The 20607-nt window shown below is 40.0% G+C and overlaps 1 long non-coding RNA gene across 3 annotated transcripts in view; it reads left to right on the top strand.

Moving 5' to 3' along the window:
* Positions 1-20607, top strand: part of LOC148189789 (uncharacterized) — a 278012-nt gene that overhangs the window by 106718 nt on the left and 150687 nt on the right. For all 3 annotated transcript variants that reach the window (XR_015776325.1, XR_015776324.1, XR_015776323.1), the window contains exon 4: positions 8104-8192. This is a non-coding gene — a long non-coding RNA (uncharacterized LOC148189789). The remainder of the gene's footprint in view (positions 1-8103; positions 8193-20607) is intronic.

Raw genomic sequence — 20607 nt, 5'->3', positions numbered from 1 at the left:
TGAAGAGGCGACCACTGTTTGTGTCCTGTGTAAAACCAAAAGTCAATGTTGAATTTTTTAAAAACTATGTTACTTGACATACATCGCGTATGCCACGTGACATACTTGTAGAAGCTATACTGAGCAGGATTTTCCTAAAAGAAACCAAGGTATAGACTCTGACAAAAGTAATCACTCTCAATCATCTCTTAAGACCCACTTGTAGTGTGTACTAGTGCATTCATCTATTTTTGGCTATGTTTGGGATGTTTATAGCAAATAAGAGTGAATCTAAGATTGGCTTATACTTTCATTTTTGCTGGTGACATTGTTTGCAATCATTAATAGATATTTCCTGGAAAGTATACCTGTAACTTACTTAGTGAATGAAGTTACATAACAAACTGACAAGCGGAAACTGCACATAAACTGACAGATTGAAAGCGGCATACCTAGAACGTCCTAGTTTGATGCATAGGGCCACTGCCCAAGCCATATTTGTAGAGTCGAGAGTGAGAACGTGTAGTGGCATACTCCAAAAGTAGGGATGAACTAAAGATGATGTAATTGGACAAAAAGTATCCAACAAATCTTTGTGGTATTGGTGAAATAAATATGAAAAGTCTCTGCAAGGACAATGATGTCATGCCAGCGCTGGCCAGTGTTATATATACACCATCATTGTGTCATCACAGCCAGATCAGTGCCAAACACAAAACAGATATCTTCCATTAAAAACATTGTGGAGGAATCTGTTTGCTCCCTGTACAGTATCTGTGTGCTTCCACCCCAGCAGCACCGAGGAGCGACTCAGCAGTGGTCCTCCCTTATCATAGCACATTTAACAGGGGGCTAATCCAATCAGGTGGGATAACAGGGTTGCTCTCTGTGAGTAGAGGAGGATCAGGCGAGTGCTCCTCTGCTTCCCATTAGTGTGTGTCTCTCCAGCCGGGCCCATCCTAATCCCATTTCCCCATCTAAAGCCTTAACCCAAACAAGCACACAGGACAATAATCTCGGGTCACACTCCTGTCGGCTGCCCCGGGCCTCCTGATGCTGCTAATGGAGGGCTAGCCGGAGAGATGCCAAGACACTGCGAGGGGGGACTAGATGTAGCTTGTTCAGCCAAAGAACCACAACATCCACTGTTTTTTCTTTGTTTATCACTGCGCTATTGTTTTTCTCTTTTTGTCTTTAGCAGTGTTGTGTATCTGTTGTTGGTTTTTCCTCTGCGCCACCAAACACATTAACCACAGGAAAATCTTTTGCTGAGACCGTTCTTCAATTGAGCGTGTCAACAGCATTGCTTCATAAACACATTAGATTATAACTAATTTTATTGTGCTTGCCATTATTATTTCCACAAGAGCCTTTAAACAGCTACATTGTAGTTATAGAAGGTGTAGATTTGTGGCACAGTCAAAAAAGACATTAGATTTTTTTTTTTGTTCAGACAAAGGAAAAAAAAGTCAGAGAGAGAGAGGTTTTGGCTCTGGTTTTGGCTCTGTATCCTCGTCTTTCTGTCCCTGTTGACGGCACATGTGCCCCAGATGCAGGGTCCTGATCCAAACCCAGGCTCATCCAGACGCCACCCCGAGTGTCTCAGATCACTTACACACTCTCCAAGGACCTCGGAAAAAACAGCCTCATCCACATTTCTCATTTCTCTTGGTTTCCATAAGAAAAATGTAGCCCCAACTTTCTAATGAATTCCAACTGAAATATGGTTGGTGCAACAGCGTGTACCTCAAACAAGTCTCTGCAGCCCAGCATTTTCATGTTCCATATGGAAGATATTAGTTTCCCCTTATGCCGTTGTACAAATTTGATCATTGGATTTTATTTTTCGGGGATAAGGTGGAAAAACTAACAAGAAGTAGAAAAATAAAACAAATTGTCACTTTTATGTTTGGACATTTGCTGCTTGCTTTGGATAAACCTCAAAGTCAGGCTGATCCTTACCCTTTTTTCTCTATCCACCCCCTCTACACAATCCTCAGTCAGTTGAATGAAGGTCTTGATAGTTAAGGTGCACTTTGCGTCGAGCTCCGTGTGTACACAGCTGCCAGCAGAGCTAAATCACAGCTATTAGACCAAATCAATTATCAGGCTGATTTTTCTCCTCATTGACAAAGCTCATACCTGAGTCTGATTGCTGTCTGTTTAAAATGTCTGGTTGAAGCAAGGATTGTTTTAGAAGTTAAACTTCATACAAACAGTTTTTTTTTTTTTCAAAAATCAACAGCATTTGTTGTTTACCAGTATGTTTATTGCTAAGGAAGTGCATTGATTCATATTTGTCAGATAAATAGATAGACACCCCATACATACACACACACACACACACACACACACACACACACACACACACACACACACACACAAACATAATGTGCCCACACATATAATAACACACATACATGCATAGGATATTTTAACACTTTAGACCTGGTTTTACATATGCAGTATAAGCATTTTAATAACATAGTGTGAATGCATGAGTAAGCTTTTCGAATGTAAATGTCAATATAGGACATTTGTCTATGAATTTGAAATGGCACACACCGTTTTCCAATCAGCCTGCTGCAGTATATGTTTAAGGTCTGACAATTTAAACACTTGGTTAATGTTGGTCATATGGTCATATGAAGTGACCTGTTTCTGTGGTTAAATAAACTGAAAGTTCTGCTAATGAATTACAGACACATCAAGCAGATAGAGCAACTATTGCATCCATTCAGTTTCCTCTTTTTCCATAAATGATATTTGGAGCTTTCTGAAACTGTCAACAGTGTCTCTGTCTTTCTCAGCAGATGGAGTTTGCTCAGTTGTCATGGAGATAGTCCAGCTATCATCACGTGACCCATGTGACAGTGTAGAGGTGAATTTTAGAGGCAGCGTGATTGCATAGTCAGTATGGTAACAGGTGGTTGCACATGGGTGGAGATTGTAACCCAGATATCTGTTCAGAGATGGTGTTTTAGGTTGGATGTGGATGACCAGAGCATTAGATTTAATGGTCAAACTGCTGTTTGAATTAAGGAATGACCTTTAACAGTTCATGATGGATCTAAGTGGGATTTTCACCTGTCATTCAGCTAGGTTTGGTCAAGCAAGTCCTGGGAAATATGGTTAGATGTTTGATTCTCTTAATTATCGAGCTCTCTACTTTCGTCTAAAACTGGCTTGTGTGAGTTCATGTGTTTAGACGGATTGCCACATTTTTATTGTATATTGGGTGCGGATAAGAGTTGTTGGTAAACCATTTGCATACAGAGATTGCCAGCTCTTGATTAAATGGTAATATCAAAACTGCTGCAGTGAAGCTAAATCAAAAATAGGAATGTTGGAGAATTTTTTTTTAATTTTGGTAATTGTCTGCAAGCTTATGGTCTCAATTGTGCACATCTCTCTGAATCATCCCTCAAATCTCTGAGATGCCTGCTGTTGTTAATTTACTTACCAACAACTAATGACTGCATGGTAAACTAACTAGTGCAAGTCTACTTGAAAAAAAAAAAAAAAAGAATCAAAACTATTCTAAATTGTTCCAAAATTGTTGACAGCTGTGGAATGCGGTTGGAGGAAAAGTTCAGCCATCTAAATCATGAGTGGTAATCAGGTTTTGGAGTCAGTCGTTCAAAAAACATGGTCTTTATCAATGCAAATTTTTTTGCCTCAGAGTTCAGCAGTCATACAGGGGAGAAAATATTGTAGAACATCTCAGAGCAACCAGTTTCTTTACCAACAACTTCAATTATACATTATGTAAGGCATTTGCGTAAGGGACGACTCACTTTTTCTCAACTGGCAACAACAGTTAGCACTCTGTCCACCCACATGTAAACCAGTTTAAAGGCTTTGCACAGCCCACATCAGGCTCCATCAATCAAGCGGTTAAAGTTACTGATGGTTTTGGGCCATTAAGTGTGCCAGGTGGATTTGTACAAAGCTTTAAGGCAACGCTGTCCTGTCTTTAAAAAAATGTTGTTGTGGCAGCCTGTTATAAATTTGCGGTTACACTTGACTCCAAATAATTGCCATAAAACCCATAGAGGATTCTTGCCTCCACATACAGATGGAAAGAAGAAATGCACTGTAACAGACCTTCACCCGTTGTTATTACCAATGGAGAGGTCAGCCCAGGGTTGTCTTTGTCACAGATATTGTAATTAGCTTGGATGTAAAGTAAATAAACTTTTGAACACTAGTCAGTTTTCCACATAACATTCTGTTGCTACATATTTGCCGCCGGTCTCAGTAAATAGCCTACGGTAACTATCTTTATTATACAGCCAGCTTGGCACAGCTGGAAGTTCGACTTGGCTCGTGACCTCAGGGAAAACATCACTCATAGCTGTGGGTGACTTATCATTTACTTTTAAACGATGCCGATACAAATATCGCATCCAGCTATTTTGAAGCCAGCAACACTGAAGCATCTGTTCTTATACTGACAATCTGTCTTGGCTGAACATCAGACAGACAGGCAGCCATTTGATTGTTGTCAAATATCACTCCAGTAGACATGCCCAGCAACCATAGTGGCAGTGCTACCGTATTAGTGGTCTAACATCTCTGCTATGCTGTCTTGGTTGTGTGACAACACATATTTGCAGTGTTGAAAATAATTACATTTGTGAAAGCTTGTAAATATGATCAAGTGTTATTCTCCTTCCAGTATTCCTCCTACATTGATATAACCTCCTGAAACGACTCCCTCTCCTGTTTAAGTGTTGTCTGTTTGCCAAAAGTCATCATCAAAAGAGGTCTTGATCTTAGGGTTATTCATCATACTGGGAATGATCCAAGATTGTGAGACTAATCGGTTGTTTTACATACAGTTTGTGCACCAGTTTTCTCTTGTGCAAGCTATTAGACTGATAGTCTGGATAAAAAAATGCATTTTGTGGCACTGGTTTCAATGAGAAGGGATCTTCCTTTCAGTTGCCTTAAATTTGTTTCCAGTCATGCTGATCTCTAAAGAACAGTTTTCCAAAATTTTTCCTAGATGAAAAAATCCATGATTATATTTTTATTCAGGCCCAAACAATAAATTGCCTCTTTTTTGTTTCATCTATAAATTTGTTTCAGTACCTTTAATTGAAATAATAATTTATTATGTTGCATGCAAACTGAAAGAAGAGTCCAGAGCAAAATCTGAAGCAAAGTCATTTAAATATATTGAAAAACTCATCACCACAGCCTTAGCATGTGAGAAAGTTGACTCTGGTAAGCAGTAATGTAGTGTATATGCCTAAGGCTTTTATTGTGAAAGGTAAGAATGGAAGAAGTGGAGCTAATCTGCTGCTGCTGATAGTATGGGAGGCAATAAATGTTTGCAGTCTTGGTCCAAAATATTTAATTTCCTTCATAACTATGTGCGCAAAGCTAACTTGCGGCGGCAGCAGACTGGCGGCAAACGTCTCAAGTAATTGTTGGAAAATGTTATCATAATCATAAATAAACATATCAAATTGCCATTGTTGAAAATATTAAGTTGTACTGCACTTTTGTGTGTGGTTTATGCAGGTGGCATTGTTGCAAAGCAGCAGAGGCCGTAGCTCAGCTGCTGTTTGTGTTTACAACCAATGTCAAACACTGTACTGTCTCTCTGTTTCATTACTTTCAAATGTAATAAAAAGTGGAAGCTAGAATGTAATTTATAACACTCGTATTACATTGACTATAACTGTTGACTTTTATACATTTAAGTGTAAGTAAATGACCGAATGTAAGTAAAATGACCGAAAAAAGTCAGTGTGTGTGTGTAATTTTCCTGTGTGGCCCTCAGTCATATGCTGACTTCCTAAAATGGTGCTCACCTGCCCACCACCACCACCAATTTTAAAAAGGCACTCATGGTTCTGATATAAAATATAATGAACAAATGTTGTACTAAACATCACACCAAAACAAACAAACGCATTTCCATAAACTTCAAGAGACAATAAAAGTATTTGGACATGTTACTATGCTTCTTAATGAAATTTAAAAAAAAGTTGCACTACTCAAAAGCTGCATGGAAATGTAGGTTAACTAACATTGCTACACTTAGTGCCGCTATACATTTATCTCTTACTTAAAAAATCTGCTCATCTCAAATGTACGGTTCTTTCAAGTGTCAAACTTTCATTCAAAGCACCATGTATATGGAATAATGTTTGGCATTTCATGGTTGGGAAGTCTCATCATCTCCAACTGTTAAGGAATTGCTTTTGCCCACAGATCAGTGTGAGGCCTGTGGATCAATTTCCCTTTTCAAAATATACTCAGTGGTCTCAATGGAGGCGGCGCAGTGCGCATGAGGGAAGAGAGAGAGAGAAAGTGATGGAGAGAGTGGGGTGATGGAGGAGGAGAGTTTGGCCATGGAAGTCTCCACCTGGTGGGGTGGTTGAGGGCCAGCGAGGAGCCCCCACAGTACACAAAGCTTGCCTTGTGTGAGATAAGCGGCGGGCACCAGGAGGGCCCTGCGGCACTATTTTCACAATCAGAGCCAGTTTGTTTTCTCTGGGCCTCAGAGTCGGAGCTTGTCAGGAGAGCAGCATGCTGGCAGGGCAGGAGGTTGTGTTGGGTAGCACCGTTTGGGGAGAAAGGGGGTCTCCTACAGGGTGGGCCAGGGGTTTCAGGAGCTCTTCAACATTTACCTCTTATTGGACTGTATTTGTTTACTTAACTGATCCCTCTCCAGACAGATTTCCAGTTTAGGTTTAACATGTACCTGACGCTTTGATGTAAAAAATCCTTACTTATAAGTTAAAATAAGAGAGCTTTGCAGTTATTTGTGTGTGAAATCCATACCATAAACAAATAAATTAGGAAACAGTGCCAGAGGAAAGCAGATTCAGTATCCTGGGCATGCCTCCCCTGGTGGCCCAACAACCCCTCATCCCCCCCAAAAAAGAAAAAAAAATAAATCTCTTATATTTATTGTATTTATTACACACAAGAGCTTATTGGAAATCCACACAAATAAGCAACTTATCTAACAAACAAAATTAATAATAATAATAATAATAAAATATGCATGGTATTTATTTTTTTTGTACTGCGCCATAGACAGTCTTTTCATTTTCTCATGCTTTAATGCTCTCCACATACACTTCACTCCACCATACCCATTAATGCTCGAGCATTTTCTAATTGTGATGATCACTCAGTGATGGACACATTAACATGAACTACATTGCAAGGGCTAGAGTTGGTACCTCTGCAGACTGACAGTCAGGAGTTTGTCTGTGGATAATTTTTCCCTCAGATTTGATTTAAAAAAATCAAAATAAATAAAATAAAATTTAAAAAATGGAGGGTGGGGGGTTGGGTCCCCCCTCTGGGTGCCGCCAATCTCACTTACAGGAAGATACGCCACTGTTTTTAAATTATGTTTACTATATTATAAGTCAGTAAATATGTATGTAGCCAAGTAGTCTCTCTGCCATGAATTATATTATTCCGTTTGATGCCGAAGAAGCTGGATTGTTTGTTGTTCTTTCTACAAAAACAGCCTTAGTGCTGCAGCAATAATGTACCAATGTTAAGATTTTTTTTGCACAAAAGTGTATTTTAGAGCTTGTTGGTTAATCCTCCTCTAATAGATGTTGTACATATTTTCATATTTCATCTAACCTCCACAGTGCAAACTCCATTGCTAATGTTTCCGTTTCAGCTTTTTCTTTTGGCAGTTAAGTTGTGGTGTAATATTATGAGTGTTTATAGTGAAAAGCCGCAGTGTAAAAGACTCAGAGTTATAAAGAATGTTTTCTTGGTAAAGACTATTTGGAAAATGATACTAAAATTTAATTAGAAACAGTTGTTTCACTGTTGTGAAGATGAGATGCCTAGAGCAAGTATTTTGAGTCGACTCGTTTTATCCAGAAGTACAACAAAGAGAATACAGAGAGCTAATATTCACGGAAAAGAGATTCTTCACGGGAAATGTGGCTGCAGTTAAAGAACTGCAATATGCAGCCATTTTTGCGATTATTTTGAGTGCTTATCTGATTTTAAGTTAATTTCTCATTAGGCACTGGTGGTGTAGAAGGAGCGCTTCGAGCCTTGTGTTGGGATTATTTAAAAGTGGTTTCTCTGCAGGCAGGTTTCATGATTTTTCTCCCCATTCCACAGTATGTCTTGGCCCATCAGAGGCGGCTGGCTGCCAGGACTCCTCTCAGCTCGCTCCCTGAAGACCCCTGGCTCCACAGAAACAGGAAATGGTAATAGTATTGCACTGCTTTTCCTCCCCCTATCTGTATTCCCGTTTCTCTCCCCCTCTCTCTCTGAATGAACAAAAAAGGAGAAAAAACAGACGTGTAATAACATATATGTGTGGAAAAATGGACCTAGACCATAAAATCAACCAAAGGTACACATTGTGTTTTTGCACTTTCTTCAAATCCATGTAGAAAAAAAAAATGCGCTCTATAATCAATCAATTACAGTTGTCAGACTGTTGTTTAAAGAAAGTCTTGAACTTGACCTACGTCTCCCCAGTAGTTTCCACAACCAGAGATTTGGAAAAATCTGATTTTATTGTTTTTTTGCTATCACACAGTGCAGTGGCTTGGAAAGTTGTTTGAGAGTCATGGGTTTTTGTCACTGCAAAGTTAGCCTTTTTACTCATGTGTCAGTAGAAGTTCAGTAGAAGTCAAATCAACAAATGATGGCTGATTTCTATCATGATTATGCTATAAAAACCAATGATAAGCTATTATAAGACAGTTACGAAAAGCTGCTTTCGATAGGTTCAGTTATGTTTGGTTAAACTGCAGGCTGTACAGTCCCTCTGCAGGTACAGTAGATGACCCCCCAAACACACACACACACACACACACACACACACACACACACACACACACACACCTCCACACCCCCACACCCTCAGCCTCAAAGTGTTTATGGGTCCCTTCACCCCTGGCCAAGCATGTGGTGAAGCCACCCAGCTCCAGTCATATCAGTGGGATCTGCTAACTAGCCCCCACGGACCCTGCCAGGTTTTTATAGTAAATCGTGGAGCAAAACCACAATTGACTAAAAAGAGATAGGCTTGCTCTGACTTCATAGCACTTTGTGGTCTACATTTCCCTTTGAGTTCCTTTTTTTCTTCAGAGTTCTTTCCCTTCTCTTTTCCCCTTTCATGTTAATTTAAAATGCAGCTGGATCCACCATTCCTCCTAATAGTTTTCTTTGTTTTAGCCCTTTAAAAACAGTGTTTTATCGTTTCGGCTTTTGGAAGATTTATTTTTCATGAAAGCCTTAATGTGTTCAAGAAGTCCCAAAGTTAGCTGCTATAATGGTGCAGCCACAAAAATTTTCTTCAAACATAATCATCCGCACAAAGACATTTTGTCCTGCAGCATAGTTCTATAGGTTGTTGTCCACACCTTCAACTAAATATTCTCACCATACCCCATTTCTCTAATAGAGAGGTTGCAGTGAAGGCACCAGATAACCCCTGTGGAGCACAGATGTAGACTGTTCAAGCCAAAAGCACCAGTTCTCTTTGCCAAAATACAACCATAAAATTCTGCCTGCAATAAGTAAGCATGAAACCAAAATGTCTCTTTTCCTATAGCAGAACTGTGGGATCTGCCCCATCAACCGTGAACCTGAGTTACACAGGGGAACTCGAGGGGAGTGCTGAGGCCTGATTGGGTGGAAAACCATTTGGGAGCCTGAGTTTATACTGGACAAAGAAATCTGCGCACAGAAGTCATAAAACAGTGTGTACTTGCACACATTTTCTTACAGGGACTTTCAGATTTGTGAGGCATACATCCCATACAGGCGCCATGTGTAAATACAGATATAATGCATAACATTCTTGTAACCTTTCCTCAGGCCACACCTTACACTGATATCCATTTTTGGCATTCCAAAACACATAAGTAGTGCAGAGTCCTGGCCTGGCTGCCAAGGGTTTCTTAGTCCAGTGCCCAACTCCACAGCTCTCAGCCTGGGCAGAGGCGGGCAAAGTACTGGGCGTCTGTTCTCGTTCCCAGGATTGGATGCACTGTATTGCACTTTACCCCTGTGGCTTCTTTCAAATGCCAGTTAGGTGCTTGGCAGAAGTGCAACATTTTCATTTCTCGTGTTATTTCTCTTCTCTATGTGGTGATGGATCAGAGCAAAGTCCTACTTAGAGTTGTTTGCATATGTGAGTACACACAAATATCGGTATCATTGTCCGTTTTGCATATTTTCATTAGTTTTTTAAATTATGTGTTTATTTTCTGTATATTCTTGATGCAGTGTGTTTGTTGTTTTTACTATTTGATGCACTTAGAAGAAAAAAAATGCTGCAAACAGTTAAGGAGCGATTTGAAGGGTTTAGTGGCATCTAGCAGAGGAGTACAGATTGCAACCAGCTGAATTTTCTCCCACGTGCCAAGTGTGAACTCCTGGTTAGGATTCCTTCAGTGTTCTTTTTACAGGAAGTTTTTAGCAGGACCTGCTTATTATCTACATTTGTCTCTTTCTCTCTGATACAAAAAAACTCAGTGATTTAAACCCATAAAAGTACTGAATTATAGTTTCTTGTTTCAAACGCTGTTTGGCTTGTGGGGCTACTATGATGTAAAAACACGAATGGCCCTATCTAGAGCCAGTGTTTGATTTGTCTGTTCTGGGCTTCTGTAAAACATGGCGGTGCAACATGGTGGACTCTGTGAACGAGTACCCACTCCCTATGTAGATATATACAGCTCATTCGAAGGTAACAGAAACACTGATTCTTATTTTCAGGTGATTATAAACTTAAGAAAACTAAATTATTATATTATATTCCATTTCAACCAGTTTATATCCCTGTATATCCTACACACTGGTACTTTTAAAGAAAAAGTCTTGCATAACACAGTAGATTTACAAAATGATGGCTGTACAAAAATAAACAGGGCACTTTTGATCTCTTATCAGGGAAACATTATATATTTGGAAGAACTGTCATTTCTTGAACACTGTCATTGCGTAACTATCCAAAGTTAGGATAAATATAACTATCAATCTTAATTTATGTTTACTTTATATCCAGTCGTTAAGTTAATTTAACATTTAGTTATATTTACTTAATTTTGTGAAACTTTTACAACTTAGAAAGATTAAATTAATTAAACTTGTAAGTTTTAAGTTTTAACAACTTCAGTAAACCAAGTTCACTGTGCCATATAACTGTATTTCTGCTGGTTGCATACTAGTCAATCATATTTGTATTTTCTTAAACATGTAAACAAAACAGAACTCGTCTAATTTCATCATTGGCAAAATCCACGTTGTCATGATCAGTTTTAGTCAGTATAACTTGATTTACTGGAGTGGTTCAGACTTAAAAGAACAAGGTGATTTCATTTGTCATTTTTAAGTTGCAACCACTTCATAAAGTAAATACAGCTCAATTTCAAGTAAACTTAACACTTAGATATATAGCAAACAGAAATTAAGATTCATTGTTTTATTAACTTTCCTTTTTCAGGTCAATCAGTTTCCAAGATTATTTTAAGTTAGATCAACTTGTCAGATTTTACAGTGTATTTGAAGGACAATAAATCGTTCAGAACGTGTATATAGATATATAACACATTAAAACAGGATTGTTGTGGAACTCCGAATGTTAACTGCACCAGTATTAGTCTATGCACATCAGAAAATTAGTAATATTAACTGTAAAATAAGAAACCAAAGCACATCAGAATGTGATTCCGTAACTCTCCGTAGATATCTTTTTGACATGGTTTTCAGTTATACTTAAACAGCATAATAGAATTCCTGAAATTCAGTGATGGCTTTCGGTTTTGGTGTGCCACCCCAAGAGTTTCATTTATGAATTTATTAATTTTTAATGAATGAATAAGGATTTCCATTATAGGCCAACATCTTAGCACATCCTCTGTAGAGGAAGTGTGAATGGAACATTTTGTCTTTATGTAATAATATGCTAATTGTCTCAGTGCATTGAGGTAGGCCAGTGAAGCCTTCATTGAGTTTGCTGCTATAGCAACACACACTCCACCTTCCCAGGTCTCCCCTCTCTTTCTCTCTGTCACACACATTCATACGCACACACAGTGTTGCTGTGTGGTAGTTTACTCATGTAATGTGACCTGGAGGGGCGCCAATGAGCCCGGGGAAGGTCCGTGGCCTGAGGCCTGCCGACACCTCTCCCCAGTCCTGTTGAAATGTTTATTTATAACTCTCCTCCAGCTCCACCTCCCCCTGTCGTCTGCCAGCCGCCATGCCAATCCAAACACACTAGGCCTCTCCAGACTGATCCAGAGCATGATTTCAGAAAGAAGAGAACCCTTTCCCCTCTTTTTCCCCCTTCTCATGCCCAAACTCTCCCACCCTTTTCCTCCCTCCCTCTCCCACCGTCTCAGTGTGTCTTCCAAAGAGTAACGCTCAGGGAGAGGAGAATTGAGTAGAGACAGAAGGGAGAGGAAAGGGAGGGAGGGATGGATGGATGGGTAGAAGAAAAGAGGGAGGGGGGCAGAGGTTCACTCCATCCAGCCTGGGCTGCTAAATTGGTTTCAGAGCAGCAGTTGGACTCCGGGGATGCACGGCACACACTGCCGACTAGCTGTGTTTGCTTTTGTGGGGTGTAGGAAATCTGATCTCTGTCCATGTAGCCAACCCACATCCCACATCCCACCCATCACTACCACCAAGAATGAGGGGAGCTACGAGGACAGTCGCCCTAAAACAGGTATCATTGATACTTTAGTAATAAGAATAACAAACATCAAATCTGAGGGTGGAAAAGTGCATATTTCACGAAAACGGCGAACAGTTACATCATACCACATGAGCCGTCTTTGTTACAGGCAGGAAGTCACATGTCTGTGGAAGGGAGGATGACATGTTGAGTCCCTGGTGAGCCCAAGGCTGAAGGCTCTCTAAATAGGTTTAATTGGGCCAGGCCTAACACTGCCATGCAGACATCGCCAGGCAGACACAGGGCTACAGGGAAAAGCAGCACACCCAAGAGACCTCAGGCACTGTGTCCCTGTATCTGACTTAGTGCTGCTGTGCGGCTCATTTGGTATACTCACAGTTTAAGGACACACTGCTTACACATCGCCGTGTCCAAGGGAGCTGTGCCAAATTACCAATACCAGTTGTTTATCTAAAAAACATGCTCATACAGCAGAGCTATGATTGGTTTGTTGCCCAAGGCATAACTCTCTCAAAAGTGGGAATTGTTTACCTCCTTGTGTCTGTGTGTGTGTGTTTGTGTGCTTGTTTATGTGTCTCTGTTTATGCGTAAGTGCATTTGTCTGCATGCCTTAGCACAGGCGTCTTTGCAACAGCCCTCTCCAGCTCTGCCGCCGAGGTCTGTGACATCCCCTGCAGCAAATGGTAAAATGTAGATCAGCCATAACAAAATTGAAATGTATACTATATTATTTCCACTCGATAAATGAAGCTAGTATCTGATAAATAATATATGATGCGTCAAATATTTATTCAAACAGCTAAAAGGGAGGAAGGAGGGAACATGAAGACAGGCACATATATGCAGAGGATATATTAGATACAGTATATGGTGGTAGACAATTAATGCGGCCATCTTCAAGACAGAGAAGGGACTTAATGGGATGTTAAGGCCACAGTGTTGCTTTGATGCACAAGCCACTTTCCTTCTGATTTCTCTGTGTGTGTCTGTCTTGCTCTTTCACACATATTATACACACACAGACACACCCACACATGCAAAAACACACCCGGGCAGATCCTCATTTCTCTCTCAGACAGTTTGCTTGCCTTGCATCCGAATGGACTTGTCTTACATCGCGCCAGTATATGATGACAAATCCTACATTTAATTTACTCTGCCGTTTTGCAGTGCACACCAACTTCTTTTATTTAATAAATGATCATGCTTTAAAAGCAACCAAGTGTTGAATGAACCGCTGCACACACTGAAACACCTTCTGTGTAGAGAGAACGGTTGCGTGAGTGTTTGTGTCTTTGCAAACCTCCAAGTATGTGTGTATTCACCAAGGGGAGTCGACTGTGTGTGTGTGTGTGGTTGTGGGTTCCTGTGTGTGCACGTTGGCGTGTTTATATTCTTGTTTGTGTGTTTGTCGTGAGTAAGTCCTGGGGGAATGCGGTCTCCACAGTAACCGTCTCTCTTGGTGGTCCGTCATTAATAGTCTGTCTGGTGTTGATGATTTAGATTCAGTGAAAAAAAGGGGGTGCAGTCAGATATATCAAGTGAAATCCCATAAAATCATTTAACAACTCTGCATAATAAACAGCTTGACAAGTAAATAAATAATCACTAAATCAAGAGGTCAGTTTAAGCAACCTTTTGTGTCGTGCGTGTGCGTGTGCGTGTGCGTGTGTGTGTGTGTGTGTGTGTGTGTTTGTGTGCACGTTCACGTATTTGGTGTTTGTTTTTCCTCTTTGTCTCATCTCTCCCCCCGCCTCTCCAGAGTGAAGAGAAATTGAGAAACCAATCTAAAATCCATCAGGACTTCCCTGCCCACAAGCCCCTCTCCCCCAACCCTACTCCAGCCCCCCACCCCACCTACCAACCACCCAACACACACACACCCACCCCCCACTCCTGTTTTTTGTGTTGCAAGCGTCTGGAAATTGGATGAGATGTTCGTTTAGCGGGCAGCTGGTCCGGGGCCGATATGAATTGCGTTTCCCCACGCCAGGAAAGGTCAAGCCCCCTCGCCTTGACGGAGTGCATCGGCCTATTGAGTGGCGCTTTAGTCCATTTACCAACCGCCAATGGCAAGGCAGCAGAGGGGAGTGAGGCAAGCACAGGACTCTGTGTGCAAGAGAGAAAAGAATGGCAGCACGTCGGATATAAATTCATTGTTTCTCATCACCCAGCTGGGGTAGGAATGGCTTGGAGTGATTGCTGGGATGGGGGAAGTGAGGTAGGAATATTACCGTCTGAGTAGGCCGTGCCTGTGTGACAGAAGAGCTGAGCAGCCCTCTTTTACCACCATTGGCTCCACACTCAGCCACGCTGCCCAGAAATTTGAAAGACAATGTGTAGCACTCGCATTGCCTTTGAAACACCCAAATGAAAATCAGATGACGCGACCTCCATAAGAATTCGCTCAATAGAGCAAGTCTTCAAAAGAAAAGAAAATAGGTTGGCTCCTCTCATGTAATACCTCCAGTAGTATACCTTTATATTTAAAGCGAACAAGAAATTTTTGCCACAGCACAGTTGATGCCTTTGTTCAAAGAAAGAATATATTCCAAAAGCTAAAAATAGGGACAATTAATAGGTTGGTTACATGCTGAAAACAGACACCTCAACAGTACACACACATCTACGCCTCAGGGCTGCTATCTCTCCCCGTCTCTCTCTCTCTGACTCTCACATGCATACAGAAAAAGGGTTGCTGTCCCTTTAATTTTCATCCCTGCGTATCTGGAGGAGTTAAGGCAAAGCAATTAAAACAAAGGCATATTTAACATGGGGTTAATGATTGGCTGACCCTGCAGTCAGCACAGTGACAATATCTTAATTATTGAGAAACCTAAAGTCATTACGCCTACGAATGGCCTGAGGAGCGTCTCTATTGATCGGGATCCAGTCCCATTACAGGCCCGGCCTCGACCAATGAAGCCCCCCCATTATAGACAGTCTCTTTTTTTCTCTCTCTCTCACTCCCGGTCTCTGTCTTTCTTTCTCTCTCGCTCCCTCTCTCCTTCTCTCTGTCTCACTGCAAGCTATTGGATGTGTTGAACGGTGAGACAAGAGCCAGACGAGGCTTGTGGGCTTTATTGCTTTCTAAAAAATTCATAACCAAGCCTGACATTTTTGCTGAGGAATGATTATTTTCCTCCCTCCCTCAATCTACTTTCCTTTATGGTCCTTCTCATTTTTTTGTGTTTAAGTGGCAGAAGTGTTAAAAATCAAGCACTAACACGATTGATCACTTTTCTTTTTTTTATATAAAGTTAGACACCTTTATTGTAATCATGTGGCTTGTGTATTTTAATGCTAAAAGCTGAAACATTTTATCATCATTACTGCAACTTAAAACAGGTGCTTAATACTATAATGCAGTAATAAGTGTCAATTTTTAAATTAGAAATATATTTGGTTGTGCTTTTTAACACTTCATGACACACAGAGCTTACTCTTTGTTCAGACACGACGAACTTCTTCTTATCTACATTTCAGAGGGTTTGTTGAAACCATCCACCGCCCCTCCTGCCCATCCTATAGGGACTTTCCAGCTCCTTATATTATGTTGTTACCAACAGTGTTTCAAACTGATGCTGCCTGCCGGCGTATCATACCACCGTGACACTTACCTTTTGGCTAACTGGCAGTGTATCATACTGTTTCAAAAGGTATCCTTTGGCAAAATCAGTGACGTGGTGCTATGGACTAGTTTGGAATGAGAACAGGCTGTTCAGAGGCTTTTAAATAAATGCACAGAGAGATTAAACTCCCGATTTTAGAAATCATATGTTTGGTGTTGAAGTGATATTTTGTCTAAAAATGATTGCGTGGTTTGATCGACTTTGCCGCACCACTAATTGATACCTGCTCATTATATAAACATCTAACTATTAATCACTGTAAACATGCACTTAGATGATGTAGTGAAAAAAAAGTATTATATTGTTCTGCACTCTGGTCCTCCTCACACTTTCCAGGTCTTCATACTTGACAATGTTTAAGTTGGAAGCGTCACGTAAGAAATAAAAAATATTTAAAGGGTAATACCTAAATCAAGAATTCGAATATATTATTTTCATAGCCCAGGAAAGATCAATCAGTATTTGTGAATATGCGCTACTCTCTGTCAAAGCCAGAAACCAAAGAAGTAAGTCTCAAACTAGTGATGTTGATGACATCACAAGTATGAAGTCTGGAGCTGCTCCATAGACAATGAACGGGAGCCTGATTTGGTGGACCCACAGAATGTTTTTCTTTTTTTATACCCAGATGAGCTTTATTCTATTGTAGTGTCTGTAGTTCTCAAACAGAAAATGCTCTACTTTTATACACTCAGAGCATTCCCCTGGCTGCTCTCAGTGTCATCTTGAACATAGTATGCACTCTAGTATTTGGATTTGGGAGAGAGTTGTTCATGTTTACTTATATTTTTGGACTACTTAGACCATAGGAATAACATGTATAAATTTTGAAAATGGGTGTAGTTCCACTTTAGATTACATAATAATATGCCTAAACATGAAAACGTACATGCAATAGCTAATACATTAGCTATAAAAGAAATAACGTTTTTATTGCTTTAGACTAAACCAAACACTTAACCTGCAAAGAAAAAAGCTTTTAATATTGTCATATTCCATCGACTGTAGTGAATTACAAATTTACATGGATCATTGTTATGTAACTGTGACACAAAATGAACATTTCAAGTCACTGATGCTTAACTTGATTGCATGATTCACCTCTAATGTTTTATTACTGCAGTTATAATGCCACAATAAGTATCATGAGTTCTTGCAAGCACTGCCACAGTGCAATATGAGCGCCTTCATCGTGTGCTGGTGCACAGTAGTCATAGTAACCATAAAGATTTGTTATCTGACATTACCTTTTAGTGTCACTGATTTGCATGCTTTATATGAACTCGGCCTTGCTGATTTATTACAGTTGAATTTGAGATGAATGTAATGACTGTGATTATTTCAGGCCTGCAACCGTAAAATTATGAATGTCTGTGTTACTTTGGTAGTATTACTAGACAGTGTTAAGTATACGTTAAACTGGTAGACATTCATTCAACGATGTTGCAGTGTTGCCTTTTATTTTTGTAAATGGCTTTTTAAGTTTAATTATTCATTTGTAAAAAGAAATGTTTTACTTTCCTACAACAATTGAAAAAACTACTTAAACACTTTCCACTTTTACCCCTAAATATGTAAAAAAAAAAACAACAAAAAAAACACAGTTACCCCTACATATATCAAAAATCCACCATTACCCCTAACACATATCAGAAATCCAGTAACTCCTATATATATCAAAAATCAATGAACATTTACATTATGGCTTTTTAAGTTTAACTATCTCCTGTGTAAAAAAAAAAAGTTTACTTTCCTGTAATAATGCAAAAATGCTCGTTAAACACTTTCCACTGTTACCCCTACATTTACCAAAAATCAATGAATATTTACACAATGTACACATGCATGCAGGTCCACATCCACAAATATTTTGCATGTTGACTGATTGTGCAGTGCACCCATTTATCCAATAACTCTTTCATCTGACTGCTGTGAGGCGCAACCCAATTCCATCTGTAATGGGAGGCCAGCGAGTAGGACTGCATGTCATGATGTGTGTTTTATGATAAATATAGAAGCCAGACAACTTCTCCACTGTCACACTGCTTCCTCCTCTTGTGGCCCCAGAGTGAAGCAGCATGGGGAGAGCTGAGATGTAATTACCCAATCAGTGTGTGCCATCCTTATTAAAACACTACTAACAGTGCTCCATTATTGAAATACCCCCCACCGGACTCTTCTTAATTCATTAAATAAATTAGCGCCGGCGCCTTTAATAATTCATAGAATGATGTCTGCGTTTTTTTTTTTTTCCCTCCCCCGCAGAGGCTAACTATGACAAAAACCATGGAACTGAAGGCAAGACTGTAAGATAATACTGAGATACTGAGTGGCTGGTCATGAGCAGGCCATCAAGAAAAGATGACATAAATTCTCATTATAGCTGGAAACCACCTTTTCTCAGCAGATTCTGATGTAACCAAATTTTAACTTTCTAAGTTCTTTATATATGAAAACAAATCTTTTAAACTGCCATTTGGTGTCATTTAATTTCTAGATTTTTTCGTAGGCATAAGCTTGAAACACTACTGAATTAGCCATATTATGTTAGTGCAAAGCTCCCATGCTAGCCCCAAATGAAGTGACGCTCATCCTCCACAAGCACATCTTTATTTTTTCCCCACTTGGCTCCCTGGATGTCTCCTGTGTCCCTCTCATTTGTGTTGCATTAATGTGCTAATGAGAATATCCTTGAGCTAGGCGGAGAAGCTAAAAGACAAATAAAGCGAGGAGTCAGACGAGAGATCTCGCTGTGTCTCTACGTAGCTTTAATTGACACATCTGCATCCCTGATGAAATATTTACCGCCTCTGACGATGGTGCGGCGACGCGTGGCGATCGACGCTGTGTTGCCGATGGTGATGTCAACATGTGATTGTGTTATTGATGTTATTAGCATAGGCTCCTGGTGGAGATCTGGATATATCCAGCTTTTTAGATGAATCGTCAGTGTTTTGAAACTTGATTGTCCAAGATTTTTAATTTCTTTCTTTTTTTTTTTTTTTTTGGTTTTTCCGTTTTGCTTTTGAGTGTCACGACTTTGTTCGGTTGGTTCCAGGATTTCTACCAATGACATCACGGTGATATAGTATGCACCTTTGACCATGATGCCACACTCCTGTTTTGACATTTGAAGTTTCTTTTTTTTTAACCTAAATTCCTTGTCAAATGTTATTTTTTATTTACTCTTTTTCTCAAATGTTTTGCATTTATAATGTCTAACTGTGAAAAAAACTGTGGTGTGATTTTGTGCTCTATGCTGAGACTCTGCTGTCGCAGAGTATTGTGGGTGATGAAAGTGAAGATATGAGGTGTTTATGATTAGCCATGCAGTAAGGGCAGAGGGAAGATTCAGAATGCCTTGTCCGTATTTCGACCGACGCATTCTGCATCATTGATTGATGCCAAAGTGTACAGAATAGGATTTATATGTATGAGTGTTGAATTTTGTCTCTATCAAAGGATGCATACATGCGAGTTTTTATACCCTGATTGTGTGTGAGTGTGTGCTGCATGTTTGTGTATTCACTCTGCTTTTAATGTGTGTGTGCACCATGCCTGTTGGGATGTGGCGGCCCTCTCAGCCATGTCAGGGACAGCTTCGTCGAGGGTGGCAGCCGGGGAAAATGATGATGATGAAATTAAAATTCTGCGCCCGGCAGAAGGGGCTGCCGCGATTTCACTGGCGGCTGTGCGCATCGATCTGTTCCAGCATTTGACTTTCAACCATGACAAAACTGTGGGCAAATTAATTGTTCTCCAGGATATTAGGCATCAGAGTCCATTAATCCTCTCTGGAGCGCCACGCCGCATGAATACTAATCGTCTTTCCAGGCAGCCGTCTCATCCCTTGCTCCCTTCTCTCTTTCTCCTCTCTTTTTTCTCCCTTATTGCTCTTCCTTTCTGACTCCTCTCTTGCTCTTTACACATATTCTCTGCTCTGTTGTTTCTTTACTTTCCCCTCTCTCATTGCTTATTTCTGTCCCAAATCTATTTTTTTTCCTCTCCAGTCTCTGTAGGTTTTATCTCCACGCCTCTTCCCCCCTAAAAAAACTGACAACAAAGCTGGTGTTGTTTTATCTGCACGCCTTTTCGCAGCCAAGTGAGAAAAAAAAAAAAAAACTGATAAAAATTTATTTGCTGAAAACATCGTAGTGATCTGCAGCAGGAACATTATGTTCATATTATTGATTACATTTTTTGGCTTAACAATAGGAAGGAAAGTGGGACCTAAAAAAGGTGATGATTAGGAAACATGCAGAAAATAGTCTGTCAAGCCACTGGAATGGGTTTTTGAGTTATACAGTACTTTTCTATATATTTCATCTATAT

The sequence above is a fragment of the Plectropomus leopardus genome, chromosome 4 (assembly GCF_026936395.1).
Source record: "Plectropomus leopardus strain MGB_pleo_1.0 chromosome 4, ASM2693639v1, whole genome shotgun sequence".
Taxonomy (NCBI): Eukaryota; Metazoa; Chordata; class Actinopteri; order Perciformes; family Serranidae; genus Plectropomus; species Plectropomus leopardus.
Note: the sequence above shows the minus strand (reverse complement) of the source record. Positions and strands in the feature narration are given on the sequence as shown.